At 45.8% G+C, this 15,688-nt stretch overlaps 1 protein-coding gene across 1 annotated transcript in view; it reads left to right on the forward strand.

The window, feature by feature from the left end:
• LOC135393348 (uncharacterized) overlaps positions 1-15,688 on the forward strand; it is a 119,432-nt gene that overhangs the window by 54,623 nt on the left and 49,121 nt on the right. The window lies entirely within an intron of this gene.

Genomic DNA, 15,688 nt, shown 5'->3' on the forward strand with positions numbered 1-15,688 from the left:
CCCCACTCAGGCCAAACAACGATGACCGACGCTGTTGGGGGTCTGCGTAGTTGTAGACCAACAACCACAGATGTCAACCTCAAAAATGTACACGAACTGCATGAGTGCATCAATCCTCTTCCGTACATTCGGTTTCTGTTCGATACACGGGCAGCTGCCCACCAGAGGCTGTTAGATCCGTAGGCTCATGCTACCGACGAGAACCAGCTACTATAAGGCCTAGCTATCCATGTATTACGTACACCAGGGCTGAAATCTCCTAAGAGACAGCAGATGTGCCCCAGACTTAGTTCGATTACCAGCGAGGTTGGCGCCTCCTAGATGGCCCAAACAAGCTGTTATGTGCAGATCGCGACCTGCAACGAGAAACAGTTATAAAGTACCTCCCTCCGCCCCGTAATATCTAATTCGTTACAGCTGTGTTTTCGAGTAGAAGCTACATGTCTTGGAATTTGAGGAAGAATACTAGTTGGAGGTAATTTGAACGCTAGCCGTCGGTCGTCACGCTGTGCGTCATGGGATGATCATAGCTGATCGCCGTCATCTTCACACTTTTTATGATTCGCAAACATGCATGATATTCGAGTATTTTCTAGAATCGAATTCTTCAATATGCGTGCTATAAACCTCTATCTTGTTACTCTTAGACATGTTATCACAATCTATACACCTTGCGCCATCCAGCGACATAGCTTCCATTCGGGGCCTTTCTGGGCCTAAAATCACTGGAACCAGTTACTTTATCTGGGTCACGTAAGCGAGGGCCACCTGCGGTAAGCTAGTAAACTAATGAGAAGATGGCTATAAGAAGCATGCGAGCCGGTGAAGTTGATGCATAATGTAAAACCCCGACACCAGGGAACATGCGAGACTTCAGAGAGACATTGAGACTTCGTGTTGCGTCTGTCCCTTCATGTTCCCTAGTCTCGGGGTTTTACATTATGCATCAATAAACTAAGTTCGGCACAAGTTTTCAATGGGGGAATAGTGAAGCTTTCAGGCCTATAGTGTATTGCATGGAGGACTAGATGAAGCTAGAACCCTAAGCCGACCGTATAGTTCGTTAGACTTTCACATAGAAGTAAGCATAACATAAACAAGCGTAATGCAACGAAAAGATGGCTAACGAGCAAGCGAGCTGGTGAAGTTGATGCATAATAATTAGGGCCTGACTTTTTAGGGTTAAACCCGTATCCGCCCGATATTTACCCCCCAACGAAATCTGTAAAATTCGGGTTTAACCCAAATCTACCCGAAAACATCAGGGTCGCCTGGCACACTCGTAAGCGTGCATTAAAATAAAGTTTGATACTATTGCTAAACATTAGTTCCATGTTAAGACAATTTTTTATTAAACAAAAAAATCACCCGAATTCCTGACGACAGAATATGCCGTAACGGGATTTAACCCGAATACACCCGAATTTTCAAATGAAAAATATCACCCGATATTTACCCCCCGAAATTGGCCAAAAATAAAACCCGAAAAAGTCAGGCCCTAATAATAATGCGTAGCACTGCAAACAGTTCAAGTAGAGTCTCTGAACTGTTCGCAGTTACAGCTGTCGAGAAGTCATTCACGCATTCTGGAAGCAGCAGTATTCTCGACCAGTACTTATGGCTTTTTCAAATATTTAATGTGGTTATGGGTCAGACAAAGTGACCCCGCCATCTGTGATATGACAGTCGTGTAAACTTTCTTTCGGTGTACTTTCTCATATTGAAGAAGGTACCGATGAAATGGAAATACTATTCATTCGGGTCAAGTGCCAAGCACGATGTTTGTGTAATAACGCACCGGTTTCAAAAGTGTCTGGGTCAAACTCATTCCCGTACTCTTATGGACACCTACTTGCAACGTTGCCTACTCTCTTCCTAAAAGACAATGTAAATGTGACCGAAGCGTGTAGACACGCCTCTCACTCTGACCTGTACTTCTCGCCCATATGATAGGTCTGCGGGCGTAAAGGTGCCAGGTTCTGCATTAGACATGTCAGAGGTCGGTAACTCCAACAGATATAAGTTGGCCTCTTCACCTGACATACTTCAGAGTGATGGACAGATGGTCAATCATCCAAGTAGAAGTGATGTCGATTGTGAACACAAAACGATGAAAACATATTGCTAGCGCGATTTTTCGGTCCTAACTTGGACAGTTTCTTTTTGTGGTCAGATGCCTCATTATGTGATCCGTTTTGTACACACCTGGTGAGGATATATTCAGAAACAAATTATTGCATCATTGTCTCAAGTCGTCGCAAGTCAATCAACATTCAGCCATACGGTGGGCATTTTTCTGCTTTGCCCTATCACTCAAAGAAGCTTAAGGAGCCGCGCCACTCTCTGCATAGGAAGCCTCTAACTGTGCTGAACGTCGCTCTTGTCGCTCTCCAATGCAACAGAACGCTCTTCTTGGCCGAGCACCGTCAAATGTAGCGTAGCAGACGAGCACTTTCGGACGCCGAAACGGAGTGACGTCTTCAAACGCCTTCATGTCCATTCGTGCCGACAGATACACTCGCAAAATGACCCCCAACACAAAAGGAGAGACACGTGAAATAGATGGGCCATCAAAATCGTTCATCGCCATTAACTCGGCGGTCGCATCCACTTTTAAAAATAGCAGACGACACGCTCCGCTCTGCAACTGGTTTTGATCGCGCAAGCGCTCTCTCGTATATAGCAGACGAGGTTTTCTTGTTGCTGTTTCTGCGACTTTTCTTGATTCTCAGGTGAAACACGTAATGCGCTTATGCTCGCTGTTTATAGGTTAGTCGCCTTTTCCCTTCCTTGGTTCTTTTAGATTAACTATAGTTTTTCACTCCCCCGTGTCGGGTGCGAGCTCTTTTGTCAGTTTTTATTTTTGGTTTGACGCATAGCAGTGGCTACCCACATTCTTAGCAGACGTTATAATTTCGAAAGTAGAGCAACATCGTGCTTTCGAGGCAGGAGGATGAGAATACCATTTGTTCTTAATTGACTCTTCGCCATCTTGGATACCGTAATGAATCGCTGCCACAGGGAATAGTTATCAGGTGATTTTATCTACAATAAAGTGTATCGACGACCGTAGTAGTTTCAGAATAAGGAGGCGTCGTAAGAGGAGGACAGCCCTGACGAAAGAAAAATGGTCTAATCACGTAACTTGTCGCCTATGTCTTGTGCACACATAAAAATTGCGTACGCGCCGTTTTAATGATGTCTTGCTCAGCAGGAAGGCCGTTCATCGACTTGCATCAATTTATCGGTTTTGACAACAGCTGATGTAAAAGAGGTCCTGTCTCACATTTGACCTGGTTACTGCGGAGTTTATTGAATCCGCCATGTGGCAAAAATACTTCACGCAAAGGTCTCTGAGAGGTCTCTGAAAGGTCTCTGAGACATAAAACGTGGCATGCTTTTCAATGGCCCTCCGACTTTATTAATTATTTTGTGTGTTACGCTTGCGCGTCGACAATGCCGCGTGTTCTCCAAGAACAGGTGACGCCACTAGGGGGAGCTACGGAGTTTTCTAGTCCTCCCAACAGCGCGTCTCCGCTCTCCGCACCACGTTGGTGGATAATTTTCAATGCGACAACCATAGTTTTCATAAAAGAAAACGTGAGAACGACAATGACGAAGTGCCTTCGAGATAAAAGAAGGGTACGGCCGCTACCGGATTTCAAAGCACCATTCAAGGCTTCGTTTTCGAGTAAATGCTATAGATGATCTCGGCACCCGCGCCGAAAAAGTGACCACCACCATGGCGACCAAACGCGTTCGTTTGACGTCATGTGAAAACACCCTATATAGCTTGAGACGTCAACATATGTGTCTCATCGTCGAAGCCTCTGCGGACAACGTCATGCCTATATGACGTATTTTAAACCAGTCCTTGTTGTTTTTTCTTAGCCCCTAATAGTTGGTTGGTCGGTCGGTGTCCCCTAAGAAGGTTGGAGAGAAAAAGAAAAAGAAGGAAAAGGCGAAGGCAGGACATTAACACACTAACGGACACTAACTGGACAGCGGAGACTATTCAAAATGGTTACCGTAAAAGTGCCACAACTAGAAAAGAAGAAAGAAGAAACAGACAAATGCGAAGCCAAGTAAACAGGTACAAAACGTCAACAGAATCCAGTGTTACTCGCTAAGCGAACACCAACAATGGGCTCTTGGCCGCCGCCTCCCCTGGCGGTCACACAATGCAGCATTCATTTCGGAGCAGACGACACGCTTCGGATTACATGCCGCCATTTTAATAATGACAGGACGAGAAAGACCCGAGTGCAGCCGTTTTGACGCGCAGAAAAGGACCATTGAAATCTTGACCGCCATTGTGATCACTACTATACTACCGAATGCCATTCATGCTCGTGGAGGGCGACATCGGCGTTTTTCTGATGAATGCTGGCAACCATGCTTGTCGGACGCCATCGTGGTTTCGTTCCTGCGTTATTTAGAACAAAAAAAGAACGAACTTTGCGTATGAATTGGTGCACAGTTACAAAGCCACTTGACATTTCTGGCCATTCATGACATCACGCCGGCGTGGTTTCGTGATTGGGTGGGCTTTGTAAACGGTAGATCGTCGCCACTCAGAAGCGTGTCTGTCACTGGTCTTTTGAGCACAGCCATTGTGTATCTGATATATGGATTGGCAAATATAATGGGCATGTACGTGCTCACTGGGTTGTCAGCGTTTCTGGGCGCTGCTTTGACGTTTTGTCATTGGCATCTCTATTTATTTATTGTTTTCTGTGTTTTGAGTAGGCTTTATTATCCAAAATAAGAAAGCCTGTGATAAGGACGAGGACAAGCTGTGATAAATGATAGGGACATTTAAGCGGCTCTGCGGACACCGCTTGAATAAGATTGGGCCCGGTCGCAACTCAGTGACATCAGGATCGCGAAGGAGCTACTGTGGCAGGCAGTGGTTTTGATTGATTGATTTCATGTCTGTGGCGACCACACCAGTAAGGATCCGCAGAAACACTGATACACAGAATGTCATTATTTACTATGTGCATTTTACGGCAGTAGCATTTCACAGCAGCCGCCTGCCTTGTGTATGGATGTGTGAGTGAGTGGAAAGGAGTGTGTCACATGTCCGTCCAGATTACTTTAGGCTCACAAATTCAGGAGAACGCCAAGCCAATGTGGTGTAAAGGTAGTACCCATGACCGCTAATCAGGAGGGTCTACGTTCAATCCCTGGCGCTGGCACTCATTCGATTTTTCGTAAATTACTTGTTGACCTTGTAGAAACGTGTTACTTTGAAACAACACTTTCGAAATTGGCCTCTCCCTGCTTGTAAACAGGTGACGTCATAGTGTTCGACAGCGCCACCAATTTGGTAGAGTTGAACTACGCTGGAAGGTAGGGGCGAACAAGGTCGCGCCCGAAAGCCACGGTCTTGAAGGGATTACGATGGTTCCTGAAAGGGATGCGACCTTCGGTCCTACTTTTCTTTCAATAGAAGACAGCGAACAAGTGCCCATTCGTGGAAACCAGCCCTCCACTTCCGATTTGTTTCGGTTTCAGTCTGTCTACCAACGTCATCAAGACGTTTCTCTGGTAGAGGTCTATTGCGGTGTTGTCCGCAGTCGCCTGCGTTGCAGCGCTGAGTTGGTAGAGCGCTTGCAAGAAGCACGGACGTGTTGAGATGAGGTCATGTTTGAATGCGCTGGGTCGTACCACGTACTGAGTGACTTTCGCCACGGATACGGCATGCATATACAGCCGAGCTGCCAGGCGGGGTTAATGATATGCAAACGGGCACTAATTTTCGCCTGTTTTCAGACACAACGTATACAGGGTTTCCTGGTCGCCCATCTCGAAAATGAAGTCCTCGCAAAAATTTATGAGTTCGCAGAATGGGGCTTCTCGCAAAACGGATATATTTTATTTCAAAAGAAACTGTGTCAACACCGCGAAGGACCTGTCGTCGTGAGCAACGTAAAGACGTGTACTGAAGAAGAGAGGACGGTAGGAAGCCATAGGGTTAGTACGGGTCCCATACGCTATACGGGGAAAGAGAGGACTTACTTTTAGTTCTTTTGGGGGATTAGATGCCCTTTTACAACTATTAGCCCAATTTAGGGGAATTTATTACCACGGAACTGCTCTTCCGCAGACATGTTATCAGCACCCCCATACACCCCTCAAAATTCTTACAACGCACCTACAAATGTATATCTGCTTTAGAAAGGGCAAAGCAAAGCCATCAGATATGGGTGTCACACTCGTGTATTGAATTGAAACCTTCGAAACACACGCGCGCACCCCCGATGCAAATCCCCCCTCACGCACACACACACGCTCACGCACACGCGCGCGCACGCACGTACACTCCTGCGAGTGTGATGAAAGTCCTGCGGATATCTCTGCTCTTCCGACGCTCACTCCAGTGATGATCATCGTGCACAAAGGTGATTGCCGCGTGCTCTTTCATCGACCTTGCACTGGATCATATTATAGTTGTCACGTTGCCCGCCTTGGCCGAGTACGGCGAGCAGTCCCATCACCACCACCACCACTGGACCAGATTGGACTGGACACGAGAAAAGCAACATCGATGAACAAATTAGTGCAAACTGCAAAGGAGCTTTGTGTGTACTGTAGAAAGGGCCGATACTTCCTCGCGCCTTGTCACACGAGTCCTGCGTCGTCCACCTCGTTCTGTGTGTTCTTTGTATATTCCCCAAGCTGAAGGACACGTTGCCACTTTCGGAAAATAACACGATGAAAAGTATATATGTTCTGAGGCTGTAATACACAAACAGACGAACCCAAACAGAACACTGTCGCTGCAAGAAAATTTAATTTTGCATGATGAAAGATGGAAGTCACTGAAAAGGTAAGCCAGCTGTAGGACTCGAACCCACATCTTCTCGATTACCGGTCCAGGGTTCTACCAATTGAGCTAAGCTATCACACCTCTCCAGCGACTACCAGGACGCTTGTGTTTGTGTGCTTCCTTCAGTCCCTGTCTTCCGCGTCCCAACATCTGCAGTATACTACCAGGGCGCGTCATCTGAAGGGACAAACCAACCACTCTCTCACTCATCCCCCCCTTTTCACTCTTACATTTTTCTCACTCATACACACATTCATACGACGGGATCGACGCAAGCGGCATCTGTTGAACATGATAAATTGATGTTCTGAGGCTGGAGAACACATAGAAAGGACATGTTTTCCCTTTTGTTTATTGCTTTCTGCTATCAACAACAACAACAACTTTACTTCTACCCCTTCTTCTTCTTCTACTCTTTCTCACCCCTTCCTCGTCAGGTACTCATGTCTTACAACTTATCAGTCAGGGTTAATTGCACTCTCTCTCTCTCTCTCACACACATACACACAACACTATATCTCAGTTTCTGGTACTCCAGGACATCCACACTCATTCTCACACTACTTCTATCCTAAACGTTTCTTTTCTCCTTATCTTTCCATCACGGCACGGCATTATTTATCCCCTTCGTAACGAGGCTCTCATCTCATTACGACAACTAAAAAGCTTATTTTTTTATCGTCCGCCGGCCCTGCCTTTATCCTCTCTCTCCCTTTCCCTCACAGAGGAGGAGGAGGGTGAGGTTGCGACCGACCCCGTGGCACGCTGATCTACTTCCGCGTACGCTTTTCCATCTTGCCGCTTGTTTTTCCCAATGTCAAGGATACGGCCTGCTCGCTGGGTCGCTGCGGGCGACAAGGACGATGCACCCCCGACGTCTACTGCGCTGTTGGACGTCATGCATTTTCTCGCCGACGACCTCTGACGCGACCCCTCCACGCGGTGCGTTAACGACCGCCACGTAACAGACAGACGAAAGTCGTATACGAACAACAATGCCATCTGTCGGCTCTATTGTTTTCGCGGAGGAGCGTGATTGGTGTTACGTGAGGAATAAACGGGGTGCAAGTGGCCAAACAGTTTAGGAGAAGACGGGAGAAAATTTAAGGTGAATGACCCGGTATTTGGATTCCCCCCCCCTCCCCCAGCTGTGCTGTTCGGGTGTTTTCCGTGCGTTTCTTTTTTTTTTTTTTTTCTTATACGTTCTAAGGCAAGTATAGGCAAAACTTCTCCTAAACTCGTCCCAGGAGGCAAGATTCCTCTCCCTCAAACGGTATGCCGTCATATCAACTCGAATCTCGGTAACCAATCCAGAAAAAAAAAAAAAGAAAAGAAAACGACATTACGAGGGCGATGCATAACCATCCACACAAACTCAAACAAATCGAACATCATCACCAATCGAACATAACCATCACCAACCATCACAGGGTTAGCCATTGTCTATGGGCCCGAACAGTGTTTGGAAATTCTGGTCAGGATGTTGTTTATTACTCGTTCTGTATGGCGTAACTAAAAGAATCAAATCAAAGCCTCCTTTGATGGTATCCATGGTCCACAAACATGGCAGAAATGTGGAGCCTCAATACAACGTTTGGGTTCATTTATGGAACGGTGAGACTTCCTTTTACCCCTTCAATGGCTGTAGGACTCCTATTGATCTCGATCAAGTGATTGATTTTTAACTAGTTAATCGTCTTAACGATAAAGGTTCTTGAGAAACCACACTGCAGAAATTTAGAGGGAAAACGCGCTATTTTCGCCGTGCAGTTTCGCGCTTTTGTTTCTTTATCCCAATAACGCGAAGCTTCGCTAATATTTTTCTCAAATAGCTCACATATAGTCAACGTTGGACGAATACCGCTGCCTCAAAGTCCCACCACAGTGCCCAGAAATAATAATAATAATATTAATAAAACAAACAACATAGTTCTCACGACAACAATATCGTTCCCACACCGAGAAAGAAAGATTCCTCTACACGCAACTACACTGGAAGGAGAAAACATTCCCCGATACGTCTCTGGCTGTAATGCTTGAGAAGCGTCTGACATGTTGTTGTTGCATGATTTCACGGCCTCATTATCGAAAGCCTTCGGACTGTGCACCGTCCATCGTGGATTCCACCCAGGCTCGCCCGCATCCTTCGAAGAGAGCAAACAGCGCGGCGCATCGAATCACGCTTTTCGACAGCAACTAGGTCAACCAGCAAAACGCAATACTCTCATCCTATAAATACACATCGGCCGCTGCTCTCGCTGAACGAGACCGAATCGCCAAAAAAGAGAGATAAAAAAAGTAAAAAGAAAAACGAAAACAGATGCCAGAAAGGTTTTTATTTTATTTTATTTTTTCGAACTGGAACTAGCGTCACAAATTGCTCCCAAACACGCATATATTTTTACGTGCGCTTTCTCTTAAAAGGAAATCAGTCACAGCGGCGCAGAAATGACAGTATGGCGTGTGAAATGTTACGTGGTTCGTCACGTGCGCTGTTATAGGGGCAGAGCGCCGTCGCGAGGTGAGTTTGGGCCCCGGGGCAGGGCCAATCTGAAACGCCCCCTTTCCCCTCCCTCACTGCCGTCAGAAGCCTCGTAAACAAAGAGAAGAAAACGTCCATTTACACTGTCGAGACCGTAAATTAAGGTTCTCTTCATTCCTGCCTACACTGCCCAACCAACCTTCCAGGGCTTGCCGTTCGGCGCCCTCTCTGGAGGGGGCGCCCAGGGCGGCTGCCCTTCTCGCACCCCCGTCTGCATCTCCATGAGAACGCATCTTCACGGAGGATATGTTTATTAACAAAAAAAAAAAAAAAAAAAAGAACAGAAGGAAAGGTGACACTTCTGTGAAGAAAGTCTTCGTAAGCTTTCTGCACCTGCACGAAGGGCAAATTAAAGAACATCATGATTGAGAGGTGGCATTCTGCGAATGATGACCTTGTACTCCGATTTTTTTTTTAAATGCAACCCAAACGACTGACTGAGATGATGAAATGTCATGATATCGAAGCAGGAGCAACAGAAATCCCTCTATCCACATTTTTTTTCTGCTGCTGCCGAGACGGTTAAACCATCACACGTGAGAGACAGAGCACGTTGGACCGAAATGGAAGCGGCTGAAGTATAGTTCACGAAACAGTTGTCATGTGCCCGGGTGGCTCTGTGCTACAGGCGAGGCATTAAAATTGCGCCCATGATTGCGCCTGAGCTTCCCGGAGCAGCAGAAATCCGCTCGCTAACTGTGACATACCGGGTGTTTCAGTTAAATCCCCGGGCTAAATAATTCGCGAACGGGTGCACCAATCCACGAACTTTCTTTTTTACAAGTATCTGTCTGATGCCACCTACAAGCTGCACACCGTGTGAATGAGTGGGATTATTAAAATAAAAATGCAAATGAGTTTCGTAAAAAAGCGTGCTTCTAAAGCAGGGCGCTGTCGGCATTAAAATGGGTACTACCCCTTTTGGGACCTTCAATGGACACCTTTTAGAGAAAAATCTGCCACCGAAGCGGGTCATTTGTTGCAGTAATGAATTGGTTTAGGTTTTACGTATTTTTGTCGCGGCTGGTCGCGGCGAAGCGTAAAAAGGTGTATTTCATTGGTGTAAGGACGTAATTCATTGATGAATAAAGGGAGCAAAAGAGCGTCCTTTTGCGCTTCACCGCGACCAGCCGCGACAAAATTATGCAAACCGAAACCAATTAATTACTGCAACAAATGACCAGCTTAGGTGGCAGATTTTTCTCTAAAAGGTGTCCTCTGAAGTTCCCAAAACCGGTAGTAATCATTTTAATGCTGACAGCGCCCTGCTTTAGAAGTTATGTTTTTTTACGAAATTCACTTGAATTTTTCTTTAAATAATGATCGCCTCTCACTCATTCACACGGCGCGCAGCTTGTAGGCGGCATCGGATAGATACTTGTAAAAAAGAAAGTTCTTCGATTGGCGCACCCGTTCGAGAATTATTTAGCTCGGGGTTTTAACTGAAACACCTGGTATACCTTCAAACTCTGAACTAAACGCGTTGATAAGCAACACGACCGACATGTAGCCGATAGTTATCGTGAAAGCCGCGAATTATCTTCTTTTTTCCCCCTTCGGGGGGGGGGGGGAGGGGGGTCTGTCTATGCACTCTAAAAACTGAACTTCACCGCATAGCGCGCTTTGCGCCAACCATTGCTGCGAATGATAGGGTTATCGCTTCTGATTCGAAGAGAGACGGAGGCGTACGCCTTTTTGTGGCCATTATTATATATCCAAATTGACACAAAAGGGCGTACGGCTCCCTCTCTTTTCGAATCAGAAACGATAACCCTACACTGTTAAAACAGAACTTCATCACATAGCACGCTCCTAGCCAGCCATCATTCCGAATGATATCATTCTGTGCACTGATTTGTTGAAAATGAGAGGAGGCGCCTATCTGGGACAGATTATCTTGACCCAGATAGGCGGCTCCCCCCTGTTTTGAACAAATCATGACATTGAATGATATCATTTGGTATGATGGTTGGTTAGGAGCGTGCTATCTGGTGAAGTTCTGTTTTAACAGTGTACCATTCGTGGCAATGGTTGTTTAAGAGTGTGCTATGCGGTGAAGTTCAGTTTTTAGAGTGTGGGAGTAGCCGAATTTGTTGTGTGACAAATTCAATCTCTCCCCATTATTTCTTTCGTCAGCATCAACATCAACATCAACGACCGATTTAGCACGCACCAAAATCGGACATCGTAAAGAGCACATCAAGCGAGCCGTCTAAACCGTAACAATTATAAAAAAAAAAGAAAGCGAGTTTACAACCGCATGTAGGACACTTTTATTAGCGTGCCTCGCATTCTTCCTTTCCTGAAAAGATTGCCAGGGCTGCTCTTTCGAGTCAAGATGAATGTCTGGCTGACGCGCTTGTTTGATTACAGGGGTGGGTGCTGAGGTTTTTCCAGGGATCCAGGGAGGGGAGTGGGGGTCGGCGGAAACGGATCTCTCGAGGGGTGGGGGAAGCAAAGAGACGAGAGGCCCTTCATGGGGACATGGGCCAAATCACTGTTATAAACCATAGGGGCAAATCTGTTGGTCATGCTCTATTGTACAACCGTATTGGCGTGACTACACGTTCCGCGTTCTGTTCCATATTTGGGCGTGAGTTTCCCTTCTTTTTTTCACCCTACCCGCGGAACAGTGATTTAAGTTTGGTTTTATTGATACGTTAGCGAGTCAGGGGCGTGTTGATAGTGCTAGATCGTGCCCGTTTGTTACCCACTGAGTCCTGTTGGTGACCTGAATGCGCGCGAAGTCTGAAGCAAATAAGTCGTTCTCGCCAACGACAATGAGCATAGAGCCAGGCAGACGGAGGTCTAGAAACTCAGAATTATAGTTCTGTTTATTTCACTATGCTCAGATTAACTGGGACTATATCTGTCTTGGTAAACTTTAAGGGAAGTCAAGAAAATTAGTGGGGTTAGTTACGGTCCCTGTGTTTAAGTACGTGTGTTGTGCTCTATAAAAAGAGCAGGCTCCAGCTTGTGCACTCTAAAAACAGAGCTTCACCGCGTGGCACGCTTTGCGCCAACCACACTCTTAAAAATGAACTTCGCCGCATAGCACGCTCCTAGCCAACCATCATCTCGAATGATATCGTTATCTGACCTGATTTGTTGAAAACGGGAGGCGTACGCCCTTTTTGTGACACTTATGCTGTTCATAATTGTCACAGAAAAGGCGTACGCCTCCCGTTTTCAACAAATCAGGGTAGATAACGATATCATTCGAGATTTTCGTTGGCTAGGGGCGTGCTGTGAGGTGAAGTTCATTTCTAAGAGTGCATTGCCGCGAATGATTGGGTTGTCCCTTCTGATTCGAAGAGTGAGGGGGGCGTACGCCTTTCTGTGCAATTTGGATATACACTCTTAGAAATGAGCTTCGCGCATAGCACGCTCCTAGCCAACCATAATCTCGAATGATATCTTACCTGCCCTGATTTGTTGAAAACGGGAGGCGTACGCATTTTTGTGACATTCATGCTGGTCATAATTGTCCTAAAAAGGCGCACGCCTCCCGTTTTCAACAAATCAGGTCAGATAACGATATCATTCGAAATGCTAGTTGGCTGGGAGCGTGCTTTGCGGTGAAGTTCATTTCTAAGAGTGCATGATAAGTGACACAAAAAGGCGTACGCCACCCTCTCTCTTCGAATCAGAAGCTATAACCTTATCATTCGTGGCAATATGATTGAAACTCTGTTTTTAGAGTGAGAGGCCAATATCTCTAAATTTAAATGGCAATATAATTAGCGGAAAATTTCTGTCCGATTTCAGCTGCTTTAGTGTATGTATTTCTTTTTCTCGCGGAAACTATCACACAACCACAACTTGTCTCTGCACAGGGGAGAGTGTAAAGTTTGTAGAAACCACACTCTTAAAAATGAACTTCACAGCATAGCGCGCTCTTAGCCAACGATCAACTCAAATGATATCGTTATCTACCTGGATTTGTTGAAAACGGGAGGCGTACGCCTTTTTGTGACACTTATGCTGTTCATAATTGTCACAAAAAAGGCGTACGCCTCCCGTTTTCAACAAATCAGGGCAGATAACGATATCATTTGAGATGATGGTTGGCTAGGAGCGTGCTATGTGGTGAAGTTCATTTTTAAGAGTGCATGTCTGTATACACTCACAGGGCAGCAATAAATGGGCATTCGTAGACTGGCATGGGTCCAGAGAAGAAGCTAGGTGCGTCACAATCTTGAAGTGTTCTATACCCCATATTTTGGGAGATGAACCATTGAGGTCGCTCCAGGGCAGTAGAGGAAAGAGGGAAACTGGGGAGCTGCGTAGATGGCTGACCTACTCGCACAGCGTATTGGAAGATTCATACGTCAGCTTTCTTTTGAACGCATCAAAGGCATCGGGGTGACGTCACTGCTCACTTCTCACACATGTGGTTATACATGACATTCTCGGGTAAACATACACAAGCCCCCGCCACAACTTTTTGGTCCTTCCGCGACTAAGACGCTCGGAACCAGCCGCCATGCAGAATTATATCACCTTTTCGTGGCAATTTGAATTGCCACAAAAAGGCGTATGCAACCGTCTCTCTCTTCAAATCAGAAGCGATAACTGCATCATTCGGCACAGTGGTTGGCGCAGAGCTTGTTTGCTCTGAAACCGGATGTCGCTTTGGCACCAAACCGGGGGCGGTGAAAACGGCATGTATAAAGATAAAAGAAGAAAATCGAGGAACACGGACGAATACAAAGAGTGTTCATATTCTAGATTTCCTTTCCCACACTTTACTGACCTCTGACTATTGACGACGTCAAATGTGAGCATGCACAGTGATTTTTCTAATGTTTCCAAGAACCAATGATGTGGGGAGCACGGTCATAAACATAGAATTTTTCGCGAAAGAGTATAAGACGATAGCCCCGTACAGCCACTCAACACTATTATCCTCTACCAGAAATCGTGGACACGAGGTGATAATTCTATAAATAATGAGCCAATCGATTATTTACTATATGTGCGGTTGATAATACATGCAAAAACAACAAGTGGATGATGACGACACCGCTGGAGTACAGCACCTTATCCTATAACATGTGGGCATGGGCGCCGCCAGGATTCTTTCCAGAGGTGGTGGGGTAGGGCAGAATGTTTGACATTCTCGCAGATTTTTTTGCGCCCGCAACTACGCTGTCTTGGCTCAAAAACCCTACGTTTTTGAACCCCCCCCCCCTTGTGCCGGAGCCCATGCATGTGGGGTATTACATGAACGCTAGGAGATTGAAGTAAAATGATTTAAGCAGTTCCAAACAACGGTTGAGGAGTCTTCAGAATGACTGTGCAATACAGAACAAATGAAGGACGAAATCAAGAAAAAGAGTACACAAAGGGTCTTAAAAAAAAAAAAAACACGGTCTAACATTAAAATGTCTGGAAAAATTTGGTGGTCGTCAAGAACTCCATGAACAATTGAAGACCCCGAGGGGGTTGCACAAGATTTCTGACAATGGCCTATACTTGAAGCCATGTTGAATGTCTTCCTACTGAGCGCATGATATATACACCGAAGCAAAGATCCCGTGTTATCCTATAAGTCGAATTGATCCGATTGTTCTGATATCTTCCTTGACGTCGTTCAACTTCACCCAGTGAGAGTGCGATGATTGCATCTATGGAATGACCCTGAATTTGCAAGGTGAAGGTAGTTCGAGGTCATCGCGGAGAGGCAGCGACAAGCCTTCTCCGATTCGACCTTTCCCGTGACCTCATTCGCAGCTAGCCGGATGAGAACATGAATGGCCATCACTCATTCCCGGTGGCTTCATCGTTGTGAATTTGTGAGTGATGGAACGTCAAGTTCTCTCCAGTGGAAATCTGCAAATCGGCTGATACAACACCATAAGAGCGCGTGGCCAGAAAGTTTGTTCAAATATAGCTTCTGCTTCTGCGCGGTGCTCTCCAAGGAAGATCTTCGCTGATGTTGTTGACAGATTGCATTTACTTATTTCGTAATTATTTCGCGCGAGTACTCGTTACGTCAAATAAAATTTCAGATTCTTACAGCTTGTCGTTTAGTGAGGACTATCGCATTGAATTGAAACTCCTCGGTGTCCCTCTTGGTAGGGCACAAGAAAATGGGTGATTTTTATATTTTAGAAAATGGATATGTTTAATAGAAAGAAAGGAAAACAGAAAATGAATGCGGTGGGGCTATCTTTTAATGACATTATAATTCATGCGCAGGCCCAGGTTCGAATACACAATAACGGCGAATGGGATTATTATTCTTTATTTCAATACCTTGCATTATTGTGAGTATGCAAGATAGCCCGAGTGACATAGTTCTCTCT

Source organism: Ornithodoros turicata, chromosome 4 (assembly GCF_037126465.1).
Source record: "Ornithodoros turicata isolate Travis chromosome 4, ASM3712646v1, whole genome shotgun sequence".
Classification (NCBI taxonomy): Eukaryota; Metazoa; Arthropoda; class Arachnida; order Ixodida; family Argasidae; genus Ornithodoros; species Ornithodoros turicata.